The 13,871-nt window shown below is 36.1% G+C and overlaps 1 protein-coding gene across 2 annotated transcripts in view; it reads right to left on the minus strand.

The window, feature by feature from the left end:
• LOC145674476 (uncharacterized) overlaps positions 1-13,871 on the minus strand; it is a 1,412,137-nt gene that overhangs the window by 341,765 nt on the left and 1,056,501 nt on the right. The window lies entirely within an intron of this gene.

Here is a 13,871-nt window from a genome sequence, read left to right on the forward strand (position 1 = left end):
GTTTTGCTGCTAGTTGTCCACAAGAGAAGTGAATGTTAGCCCAGTTTTTTTTTCAAAGATTCTTAAGATGTTTGTTTTTCCCAATTTACAAGTGCATGCTTCCCAAGTTACAGAGTGCATACTTAACACTTGCTCACTTTCTCAACTGACCTTTAGATACTTATTTGGCAATACTAACATGGAACGAAAGTGAAAAATAGGCTAGACACATCCAAGTTTTGCGTAAATCTGTCATTTATCTTCTACACACGTGACGCAGAAGTAACGCAGGATTCTGAAACATGGAAATTTGGATAGGGCACATACTAGTTCCTAAGAGAAATCTTAACCGACTATGGGTGATCCCATAGTATTGGAGCTATGGACCTTTAAAGTTCATTTTTTCATGTTTTTGGCAGCCTATAACTCCGAAAGGAAGCATTTGCGCACCCAAGTTGGTCTATACTTTTCGTCTTATCTTGGTGTCAGGAATCACGTCCAAAACGTTGTCGGTGTTGTTTTGAAACACCTTTGTGTATATATAAAGTAGAATATCGAAAATTGTGCTCAAAAGTATGTAATGATTCTAAGCCAAACCTCCTCGTATTACACCCCAATATATGCTATGTACGCTCAAGTGATTTGTAGCAGCATGGAATATGGTCAGTGCAAGATCGATCCCTTTCTAGACCAATGTTCACTGTCCGCTAATTCCCTTATGCTTCAATTCATTAATATATTTTACTTACATTACTGCCGGACAAAGAAATAATTTGAGAGACACTGAACTCACCTGAAAAGAAAGAAGAAAAAACATTAAGTAGGTCTATAGCATATTTGAAATCACGCAAAATCTGTAAGACGTAAAATAAAACTAGAATGTCAATTATCTTAGCTCTATTAACATCACAAAAATAATAATATCAAATAATTCATAAAACATTTAGAACAGATTCATGTGTATGTCAAAACTTATGGTGTATTGTCGCATATCTATAACTGTCTTCTTGTAAGAATATAATCTGATAATGATTTTGCAGGTACTTTTAATACTGATACTATGTGTATAATCGGGAAATGTATATTTTTGGTAAATTTCATAGGAAAAGAATTATAAATAAGAAGATTAGAATAAGTAAAACAAAATGTTGCTAAATGGAGGAGAAAGTTTTATTTTCGTTTCATCGTTCTTATTTACTGCTCTTTTGACATGAAATTTGCCACATACATGTCTTTGCCGATTATACACATACTAACATTATAAGAAATAAAGGGGAAATTCGTTACCAAATTATATTCATACAAGAACATATTTATAGACATGCGACAATAATTTTGGACATGAGTGTACATATAGATTTGAAGTCATGCCAAGCCAAATATTATTCTCTCATAAAATTACCATCAAAATAATTCAATATTAGGTATTAATTTGTTCGGCTCGAGACATCTTTATAGATAATAAAGAATTCTTTTCCGCTTTTTAGCAGTTTTATTATTCTAAGATTATAAAAGATGACGATTTTTACTATGCTACATATTAAGAAGACCGATGACCGAACGCTCGAATAATAAATTTGTTTGCACTATTACAAACAAAACAATTTCTCTGTAATCAAATCTTAAGTGCCCCATCTTGCTCCCCCACTCTTCTCTACTTTGTCCGTCAAACACTTGAGAATCGTATATAGCCAAAAGGAAGAAAAGTGACATTTCCTGGAAGAGGCATGATAGAAGAAGGCCAGTAAATTACTACTTTTCTGTTATACATCTTCCTGTCATGTACAAAGAGAAACTACAACAGAAATATTCATAGGTTTGTTTGTTGTCACTGCATTTCTGCACGGCTTGTTATATTATAGGATAAAACACCAAAGGCACAAAAACGCCTTAACAAGTATTGTATGATCTTGTTCAAGTAGGATACATAATATCAATTGAACGTACATACATCATTCCTTGAAGTTGCTAACTCAAATGCCTGAAGAGCTCTTCGTGGCTAAGCGGTTAGGATACGCGGCTTTGGTGTGGGAGACCCGGGTTCGATTTCCGGCAGGGGCTCACGTGGTTTGGATTCCATGTTGATCAGTAGGTCCCGTCTCCTATAGCCTCGCTGCTGAAAGGGACCTTAAACTCAACTACACTCAAATATCTGAAAAATCGAAAGTATGCTGAGATACCTTAAAGAATTTCAGTATAGCAACTAAAGAAACGTCTGTAAGACTCAAATGTCCTGTTTATTTCTATAACCTAAAAATACCTACGATAAAATTATTAACTATTGGATACATTTTACAGATCAATTTAGCTTCGTTGTCATACCGCATAGGTAGATTACTGAAAAAAAAGTTCTTCAATGAATTTAGAAAATATCTATTACAAGTACACAATAGTAATCAGCGGTTCTTATTTTTTCTTGTTAAAATCTGACTAATCCCAAATTAAGTCCGAAACTCAAATTTGATTTCCCGTAATCTGGGAACCGAAAGTTACACAGAAAAAATATCGCACAGACGCACAGTGAGCTGAACTTCCAGAAATTGGTCAAAAGTCAAAACAATTATTGATTTGAGAATTTTTAGGTCTTGGGCCGTACAGTAGAACGTTTGAAGCATCAAATTTCGTTAAAACATTCGTCCCTTTGTTATACCTGCGGAGCAGGCAGTCATTTGAAAAGTGCAGTAAACAGGTTCGGATGTAGTAAACGTGAACGTGCAAAAAACTACTTTGATTTAAAGTATCATAACTTTGTTAATTTTCAACATTTTTATTTTCAAAATGGATAAAATAGATGGAGGTATGTAGAATTGACATTTGGATAATTTAAGCTGAGAAATCAATCCAAGTTATGACAAATTATCATTACAGTTAACGAAGAATAATGAAAAAAAAAAGATAATGCAGAAAAAGTTATGAATCCCGCATAATTCTATCAATATATTGATTTAGGACACACCTAATACTGTAAACTAACGGAATTCTCTTTCTCTCTCTCTCTCTCTCTTACACACACACACACAAAAAAAAAAAAGCTGCCCATAGATGCCCTTTTAAAGTTTATGTACGTGTTTCCCAATAAATGTGAATAACAATTTTTTGACAAATATTAGCAATTTGACACTACAGCAATAATAAATATATACGTTACTTTGTTATATTGCAGTTTACTTCATAACCATTTTGAATGTTGAAATTCTGACTCTATAATCGTTATCAGCGACCTCAAAAATATGAGGAAACTAGTTTCAAGCCTACTTGGAGATTTTAATACATTTTGTCCACCATATTGGACCCGCCATTTTTGATTTTTGATCTCATAATTGTTATCAGCGACCGCAACTACCTACGTATTTATAATTTCATGCAAATTGAACAAAGTTTTCACATTTTTACCAGTTTTATTATTATTATTATTATTATTATTATTATTATTATTATTATTATTATTATTATTATTATTATTATTTCAGCCCGCCGTGGCACTAAACAAGTCAAGGTCTATCTCATTACGAAATTTGGTCACAATAGAATAAATTCTGGAGGTTCTTACCCTTATGTTTGTTTTTTAAAAAAATGAAATGAAGAATGAAAAATAATAGAGTAACTATTCATGAAGAACAAAAATTCCGGATATTCAAACACACGATGTTGACAGAGTTGGCGTGGGTCAATGAAAACTTGACCCACGACCCACTGACCCACCACCCACCGTGACCCACTCTGACCCACCACCCACCATGAACCTTTGTCATCCACTGTAACCTACTCTGACTCATCAAAATCCATCGTCATCAACTCTGAACAAGATCCACGGCCTCTTCTGTACTGACTAAAGAGTTTACACTTGTAATGATACAAGACTGTGAAATTGTCACTAATCAGAGTTTGAATTTCTAGTCAATGGCTCAAGCATCACTTTGTTACAATAACGGTGGATCTGATCTTTACGATATAATATGGTAAAGTGTTTGTCAGTGAGGAAATTGAAGCACTTTGAGGTGGGGGGAAATTAGTGTGTGCCTAAAATATACTTGTACTAAGAGAGTATTCTTGCAAGTGTTAATTTCTGAACGCATTCCAGAAGAAACTTCTATTCGCAGGAAAATATTCCTGTACAATATGGAAAATGTTATGGTTTCTGAGTTCACATTATTTTTTCTCACAAAAGACTTGAAAAATCAGTTTTTCATAGTGTATAAAGGTGCTCGGGTACCCTATGTGAGAGCATCTCCATAAAGTATGCTCATAATTGTAATTTATATAATCACTAAAACACGACGTTAAATTTAAGTTACAAATATGCATAATTGCAATTATTATGAATATTGCTGTATTTTTGTTCCTGATTTTTTCTTAAATAACCGATCGTTTTCGATCATTTTTACAAACCAAATCACTACCAATTTTCCATATATAGAAAGTGCCTCCCCCCCATAAAGGAGAATTTAAAAAATGCTAGGACACATTCTGTTTATTTTCAATACACTGAATTTCAGCTCCGTAAGTTTAACGGCGTGCGAGATACTATTTTTTTTTCGCAAAAATTCGGATCCTCACTACCTCCTTAGGATAGTATGCATTATAATGGAAGCAATATAACATACCAGTATGGATAAAGGCTTAACTATATACCAAAAGTAATTTAATTTGACTTTGCAATTTGACCGTTATGATCAGACACACACAGTTTCATTGAATTTTTTATATAATAATTTTATATTACAGTTATCCAAAAATGTATTTTTTCCAGTAGTTAGCTCCTCTGAGAACTGACAGGTCTCGAAAGCCAAGTTGTAGTGTAAGTCCTATTGCTATTATTACAATAAAAAAAATATCAATATCCAAAAGTGCGTGAAGTTCTTTTTTCACTTGGTTAGATATACTCACTCACCTCAGGTAAGTAAACAGAAACAAATGGAAAAGGAAGGAACATGAAGGTCTTGAAAGTAAAACGAAGAGAAATTTACCAGTCTTCAGAAGATACTGTCTACAATGCAGTGAGCAGTGGGTCGGTAGATCATACTAAGTCGGTGGGTCGCAGTGGGTCATGGTGGGTGGTGGGTTGTAGTGGGTCACGGTGGGTGGTGGGTCACATACTGTTGACCCACGACTCACTGACCCACTCGGAAAACTTGACCCACTGACCCACCGACCCACTCCATCTCTGGATGTTGAGGAAAATACTTGGTGCAAAAATCAAGGAACAAATGAGCAAAATAATTACACAATGTGAAACTTCATAATTGCTACAGGAGGGTGGGGCGAAAAAATCAAAAAAGTTTTTTCAAGTCGTAATACCTCGGAAAAGATACGAATTGGGGAAACTAAAAAGATATAACAAGAAAAAATAATAAAATCGGTTTATATATTCCGGTCGTGTATATGTTTTAAAGTTTACCGAAATTTCAAAAAAAAAAAAATCAAATTTTTACGATAATTTGTAACATTTTAAAATTAGCATCTTCTCGGATGTAGTAACTTAAATTTCTATGCACCACAACCGCAGAAAATAATGTTTAAATATTTTAATTCAACATATTCCGGTCGTGCATCGCCTTCAAAGTTAACGAAATTTTGGAAAATAATTTTGGAAAGGTAGATCACAGTTAAAAGGGAAAAAAGATGATACTAACAACTTACACATGTTCTTTTTCCTTTATTGGATACAAGTTTAACCCTTTGGGGATCCTATGGTACAATTTTGTACCATACGCGTTTTTCATGGTACATTGCGTTATTTCTCTTCTATTTGAGCTTTTTCGTCCGGTTTTTTTTTTGTTTGTTTTCCAAGTCCAGAGGCCCTGTAGAAGACATTACGTATGGTTTCAGACCGTCCTGCGTCCAGACATAGGAGGTGATGACGTCATAAGTCAAAAATTTCTTTTCTCATTTTCTAAGCCTATGTTCAATATATTTTGGCGGGCTTATTTTTCTACGTAGAAGATTGAAATTTTGCACAAGCATTCAGTCCACCGAGTAGTATTTACCAGAGTTTTTCTTCCGATGTCAGTGCTAAAACAGGGGGGGAAACAGAGGGGCAAAGGGGTGAAAAAAGGGATATTTTTACCCCCAAAATCCCGTTTCTCATTTTCCCGCTTCACATACATGATGGAGAAGCGTGAGTCATACCGTTTGAAAGGCAGTTCCATTCTGAAGAGAATGACGGTCGAATCATTGTCCTAGGGTAATTAGGGACGTCTCAGGGATTTTTTGAAAAATATACTTCTATGTAGGGAAAAATGGGACATGGTGGGTATATATATTTTTTTTGGCGGGCTTACTTTTGCACCTAGAAGATTGAAATTGTTCCCGAACATTCAGCCTACCTAGTAGTATTTATCAGATTTTTTTCAGATCTCTGCGTTAAAACAGGGGTGTCCAGAGGGGGGAAAAACTGAAAAAAGGGATTTTTAGACCAAAAAATCCCGTTTTTCAGGATTTTCCCGCTTCACATACATGATGGAGACACGGGAGTCATACCGTCTGAAAGGCAGTTCTATTCTGAAGAGAATGACGGTCGAATTGTTATTCTAGGGTAATTAGGGACGTCTCGGCGAATTTTTTTCAAACTTCTGTATAGGGTAACATGGGGAAATTTCTGAATTTTTTCTGGCGGGCTTATTTTTGCACCTAGAAGATTGAAATTGTGCACAAACATTCAGTCCACTGAGTAGTATTTAACAGATTTTCTTTCAGATTTCTGCGTTAACACAGGGGGGTCCAGAGGGGCAAAAAGTTGAAAAAAGGGAAATTTAGACCAAAAAAATCCCTTTTTCCTGCAATTTTCCGCCTTAGATACATGATGGAGACATGTGAATGGTACCGCCTGAAAGGCAGTTCTATTCAGAAGAGAATATGACCGACACATGACCCTAGGGTAATTAGGGATGTCTCAGGATTTTTTTCCCTGAGATCATAGTGTTTTGTGGTAATTTGGGGCATGGTGGGAAATTTTGATAAAATTTCTCCCTCCCTTACTATTCAAGATAGAAACTTGAAATTTGGCACACACATTCAGTATACCAAGTACTATTTATCAAATTTTTTGTAGATGGCTACGTTGACACAGGGGGTTCCAGGGGGGGGGGAGCAAAGTTCGAGAAAAATATTTCCCTCCGAAACTTTCACTTTGACATTTTTCCCCGCTTCTGGTATATGGTATGAGCATGCAAGTAGTACCATTTGAAAGCCAGCTCTATTCTGAAGAGAATGAGGTATGAACCATGATCCTAGGATAAATAGTGACGATAAAATAGCCCAAAAAGCCAGGATCCGGAAAGGGTTAAATATTTTTTTCTAAACGAATTATTTTAGATCATTAGTAAGATTTAAAAAATATCGTAGACTTGTGAATTTTTCCAAATTTCGGCAAATTTTGGAACACATGAACGACCGGAAGATATAAACAGATTTTTATTTCTGTTTATACTTCTTTTTAATCTCCCTAATTTGCAACTTTTCCTCGGTATTACGACTTGAAAAAATGTATTTTTTCGGACCATCCTAAGCTACAGATCACCAAATATTATACAGGTTTCTGTTTTCGTTTGCATGAAAGTAATGACTAACCATAGGCTTGTCTGTACTATACAACAACAGGTGCTTGAAAAAGTATACCGTGGATGACAAGAACTTATTTATTTTTATAATAAAACTTCCAATACATGAAGACAGTATCATCGAGTTGCGTGTATAATGCTTCCATTGTGCTACAGAATGGTGTAATTTCTTAATGAACTCCGGGAAATGACTGATTTTTCCCCTCCAGCAAACGTATACGCATATCTTTATTTGCCCAATGATATATGACCGTAACACCAATTTTAAATTAGTACAATGGAAAAGTTGTGTTAACAATAATTAGATTTTATAAACAGGATGTGTAATACTTGTTCTGCAAGTCAAGATCACTCGCAAAAGTAGCATTGATTAAGTTTTATAACACATATATATAGATGGAATGGCATGGGTGTCTGACCCTTCGTATACAAAATCTGCTTCCGAAACCATGTGCATAATCACAGAATTTCTCTTCTACCTTCCAGGTATTTGCACGTCTGAGTTTCTTTCAAACTCTGCTTCTTACTGTAAATAACACTCCAAAAAGGCACAAAACATTGCATAAAAATTCATACAATGCAGTTTCTATTAACAACAAGCCTTTGGCCTATTGTACACAATAAGTTATCCTATTTCAAAATAAATAAACTGAAACAAGGTAGTTTATAAGTTGAAATTAAATCATCGTCGAATAGTTTTAATCTGCAAATTGCCTCCACACTTGCGACATCTGTTGACATCAGGCAGGCAAGCAGCGTCAGAGTCGACACCTATTAGATTGATTCTTTACTATTAGGATTTAGCGTTATTGTAAATAAGATTTGGTTAACAAAGTACCCCCAAAATTGGTGTCCCATTTCCTTTCTCAACCTCTTAATAAAACCGGAAGTTGTAAAATATCGCTTCGCGGAATATGTGTCATAGTGGAATAAACTATGAGGGGCAGTCAAATTAAAATCGAACACTCTCCATAAAACACATTCCTTGCAAAAGTTGGCAACACTGTTGTCACTTATCGATACAGTGAACGTAGTGGAAAGTATCTTCGTCCAGCATTAGAAATGGAGGCAAGCAAAGAAGCGCAGAGATGTGTTGTTCGTATTTTGGTGGCTGAGGGTATTGGAATACGCGAAACTCATCGTCGTATGTCTCCTGTGTATGCGAACATTGCACGTCACTGACAGCATAGTGCAGGAGTGGCATAAGATATTCCGAGAAGGACACACATCACTGCAAGAACATTCGCATCTAGGCCCACCGAGCCAATATCCCTGACGTGGCTGCGCGGATTTATGGTCTTATCCGGGAAAACCGATGAATCAGAGGAAGAAATGTGTGTTCAAGTCGAAATTAGGCGTGGCATTATCAAAGAACACCTGCAATCCCGATAAAAAATGCGCGAAGTGGGTTCTGCACCAACTGACGGAGGGATAAAAGATTGGCACAAGAGCTTTGGCTGGAAAACACTTCAACATCCTCCATACAGCCCAGATCTTTCCCCTTGTGATTTACACATTTTTGGCTACCTGAAGAAAGACATTCATGGACGTCGGTTTTAGTCGGACAAGGAAGTGCAAGAGTGGGTGAGGTCGTGAATCCCTCAGCGACCTAACTCCATATACAAGACTGGAATTAATCGTTCCCCAGTGGGATAAATCTATTAACGCGTCTGGCAATTACTTTTTCATAAAAAATATCCATTGGTACCTTTTAGCGTGTTTTCGGTGTTCATTTGAAATGAAATGAAATGAAACCTTTGAGTTTTTCGTCCCACGGTTATGCCGGTTAGGCTAAAGGAGACGGTGAGGATGAGAGATGAGTGAAATGGTGGAATGAAGAAAGTGGGAGGAAACGGGAGAACCCCGAGAAAACCCACGAGCACGGTGTTTGTCCACCACAAAGTTCACTTGGCGGGGGCTGGGATTGAACCCGGAACCCCAAGCACCAGACGTGAACGCTCTACCACTGAGCCACCGCGCCCCCCGGTGTTCATTTGACTGCCTCACATACATATAATAGACTATCCTCCAGAATAAGTCAACAATTGAAACAACACAAAAACACAGTATCTACAGTGATCCTTCAACTCCTCTAACTTTGTTGCGTTTCTTTATTAAAAGCTTAGCGTTCTTTTCCAGCACGGAAGCTATATGAGACGTGGACCTACAGTTAAGGTAGAATCCGGACCACGTGATGCGTTCAAATTTATGTAATGCTCTTCCACTGGGACTTGAACCCAGAACCACGTGTAAGAAAGGCGCACGCACTAGTCACTAAACCAGCGGGGAGAAATTTGAAGAGATGGATATCTTTTTGTAATTGGGTTTCTTGATCATGGAAACAATTCAGTTGAGCATAGTCATGTAAAAATAATAGACCCTAATAATAATAATAATAATAATAATAATAATAATAATAATAATAACAATTTCTCTCAAAACTTCGTTTTCAAATGTAAACCTATCAAATTAATTATTGACACCACATAAGGTAGTTGCGTAACATTTTCCCAACAGTATTTGTCCACAAAGTGAGTTAAAAGTCCAACTTTTGCATCCACATAGTAAACCTATAACAAACAAATTTCCACGTGTTTTTATTACTTTTAATTTTCTCCATATCAGCCACAACAAAAACATTTTACAATGAAATAATATCACATTTTCGCCATTAATTTTAATTTTCTTCTAACTCCGCTCTTATTTCTTACATATTCACCTAACTAATAGGTTATTCCTTGTTAAAAAATAGCGAGTGTACTATCTACACCTGTTTTGGTAACTCCTGAGACTTGGAATTTACATAAAAATGTCCTAGCGGGCATCACCATCATTAAGTCGCTAATAATATTTTTCTTTCTGCCAATTACTCCGCCATAATAACACTTTCAGAAATCAGGCCTCCGCCATCGGAAGCTAAAATATTGATCTACCTGTCCGCAATTGATATCTACTTCCAACAAACTACATTCCTTGAGAATCTTTTTGCCTCAGAGGCACTATGTACAAGAGTTTGGAGATCCTTCCGCTATAGCAGACAGTCAAATAAAAAGAAATACATTGTTGAAACAAGGTTATGACAAGAAGACCAGCAATTAACAATGCCATACTAGGTGTTTTGGACTGTCTGAGAGATTTGGTTTAATTTTTTTGTGTGTCTGGTTTATTTCTGGGTGCCAGACAACGTAAATCAAATAAATTTGAGACAGGAAAACGCATAAAAAATATTGTAAATACGTATGTCTTTCATGAAAATCTGTAAATGTTATACTTTTAATATATACATATAGCAGAAGCACACACACGGGGGGTCCAGTGGGTCCGGACCCACCCTCATAACTTTGTAACTTGAGGGTAGGTAGCTCAGTGGCAGAGTACTTACACCTCTGGTGTGTGAGGTCCCTGGTTCGATCCGCGGACAAGTTAGTTTGTGGTGGACAGCATCGTGTGCGTGGGTTTATTCGGGGTACTTCTGTTTCCTCCCATATTATCATTCAACCTATTATTTCATCATCATTCACTTGTTTTAACCATCCGTGCCTAAAGAGCATAAACGTGGGACGTTAAACTGAAAAAAATCATTTTTTTCGTAACTCGACTATACTTGTTTAACAGTCAAATGATTGATGTAGACTGAATATTTTATTTTACACCGTTTTCTTACAAAAATTATCTAGTTGTATCAGGTTTTCTGAGAATACAGGGTGACCCAAAAGTAGGTTTACACCCCTGCATTGATCAAGTATAACATTCTAGCTTATGGGTTTATTTGCTTCGGCTGTTCCAAGCTTAAGGTATAAGTTAAAAGGTTTTAAGAACAAATAATAAAAAAACTGATGGGTAACAAAAAGAAATGATACGAAATAGAATGAGCTGATCAGTACGGGAATGTATACCTACTTTTGGACCATCTTGTATAGGTGGAGTAATTAACAATTACTTATCGTCTTTTCGGATGCAGAATAACACAGGTTTAATACTACACAGACGTATTGGATCCGCCAGAAAACACTTTGGACCCCTCCCAAAAAGGGATGAGCGACTGATATACTGTATACGTTTCCTGGCATACAATATGTTAATTAGGGAAAGAAGAACATAACTATACAGTAACTTACCATTCATGAAGATTTAGACGATAGATACGACAATTCTCTTTCAACTTTCTTATTTCACATTATTTTTATATTTAAATATAGCACGACAAATCCAACTCAATTACATAGTCAGTGGCGTATTTAGGGGGCTATCGGGCTCAATTCATCGTGAAATAAATTTGTTAGTTTCTCGCATTCTACGCACAACAATAATCCTTCTTACCATTTCTAAGAATTTCATTGACTTTCTATTTTCTTTCAGAAATACTACTGTAATTGTCAAATTTCATTCCATGTAAGAACTTCGTTCTTTTTTTCTTTCTTTCGTCCATTCTACTCTTGTTTCTTTTTCTTAGTTGTTTTCGGCCTTTGTTAGTTGTGATTCAAGTTGGCCGTCCGCAGTAACACCAAAACTAAGAAGAGCTGATAAGCGAAACTGTATTCCACACCAACTTGTAGGGTTATCAACATAATGGGACTTTAGTTATTGTAGCAAAGGAATATTTGCATCGTTTAGTTATAAAGAAAGGTAAATGTTTGAGTTAAAGAAAATCAAGAGGGGGGAATAAGTAGCCCGTGAAATTAGGTAGGCCAAGAGGATGCTTCCTTTTTTCTATGAATTGAACAAAAGGTTAAATTCACTGTAAAATTTTTGTGTGTATTATAGCACATAAAGATTCACCAGTCTGCAATTCTTGGCATTAAAACTGCAACCAGTATATTTCAGCTTCAACTTGTCTCAACATTTTCTTTCAGGCAAACACGTACACACATAAAACAGAATATTTCCATTGTTTATTTTTTTCTAAAACGAAAGCAGTTAGGCCTAAGTTGAAATGGGATTACAAATATTAAACTGTGTTTGCAGGAACGTAATTTCAGATTTGCCTTGGGGGACGGGGGGTAAAATTCTCCACCGACATACGAGTTTTACGTTTTTCTCCATGTATATTAGTAGACAATCAATTAAAACATATTTAATTGTCAGACTCAGATGGGCAATTACCCCTGATTCCCCGTGTTGTGCATAGCCCCCGAAACAAATCCTAAATACGCCATTGTGCATAGTGCTTCTCTAAGCTTAACAAATACTGCATTTCTTCCTTTTTTCAAACTTACTACCCTTATTATCCAGAATTTTATCAGATGTTCTAAAAATGGCACCCACGAACTATAGAGGACACTTTTCTACAAATAAGAAGTTAATGAGAAACAATAATTCTTTTCAAGTTCATTCTGGTAATGCTCTTGGGGCATTCTCATTTTTTTCCTGTCGTTTTTTGGAATAATGTTCAATCTAAGAGGACTACAAATTTTGACTGTAAAGACTAGTTACGGTCCGCGAACAACAGTTTCAGAAACGCTGCCTTAGTCGAATACAGTAGTTATTTCAATAATTACTGGAACAACAAACATCTTTTTAAATCATCATTCGAATACACTAATCATTAGAGCAACCCACATTATGCTTTATTATGCTTTACTGTTAATTTCAGTCATTGTTTTATATTGTAAGGATCCCCACATCACAACAGATGCACGTGCCAGCTGAACATGTGCTAATGATTACGAACAACCTAGCAGACAACACGGAAGACATCGAGGAACACCGAAAGCAGACGTATCTCACGGAAGGACCCGAGGAGGACAAATAAAAGGAGGACCACAGAGGGAACCAGTATCAGTCGACCAACTAATCGCCTAACCTTTACCTTCCTATGTCGCTGTGGACTAGGAGTACCTCTTCCTTACCCTATGCCGCACTGGGCTAGGGATCCATCTTAAACTTATAATCCAAGCCTAACCAACAACCTGCCAAAGTGTTCTGGAAACTGCCTTGAGTGGAAGGGGCACCCGGCAAAACATTTAGTATTCCTTCACTTGGTCATTGAGGAAGAGACATTGAATTAAAGACACTTGTACTTATTATATTTTGTAATAAAACTTGGTGAAGGGGAAAAGACACCCGGTCTATCATTTGACTCTACCAAACATTACAATATTAATCGTGTATAATTATACATTAAATATTCTAAATATCATGATCTATTTATTAATATTTTATGCAACCAGTTTCTTTCGTATTTAATGAAATTTCTACTTAATGCATTGTAAAGAGATATGCTTTACTCGAGTCAGTTTTTGTTTCACTTGTGTGCGCCTTTTAGGTGCATATATACAGAAAGGGAAAGTAAATAACATCACCAAAAAATACAGAAAGTGCTCAAGTTCAAGA

This window comes from Thermobia domestica, chromosome 17 (assembly GCF_964235325.1).
Source record: "Thermobia domestica chromosome 17, izTheDome1.hap1.1, whole genome shotgun sequence".
Classification (NCBI taxonomy): Eukaryota; Metazoa; Arthropoda; class Insecta; order Zygentoma; family Lepismatidae; genus Thermobia; species Thermobia domestica.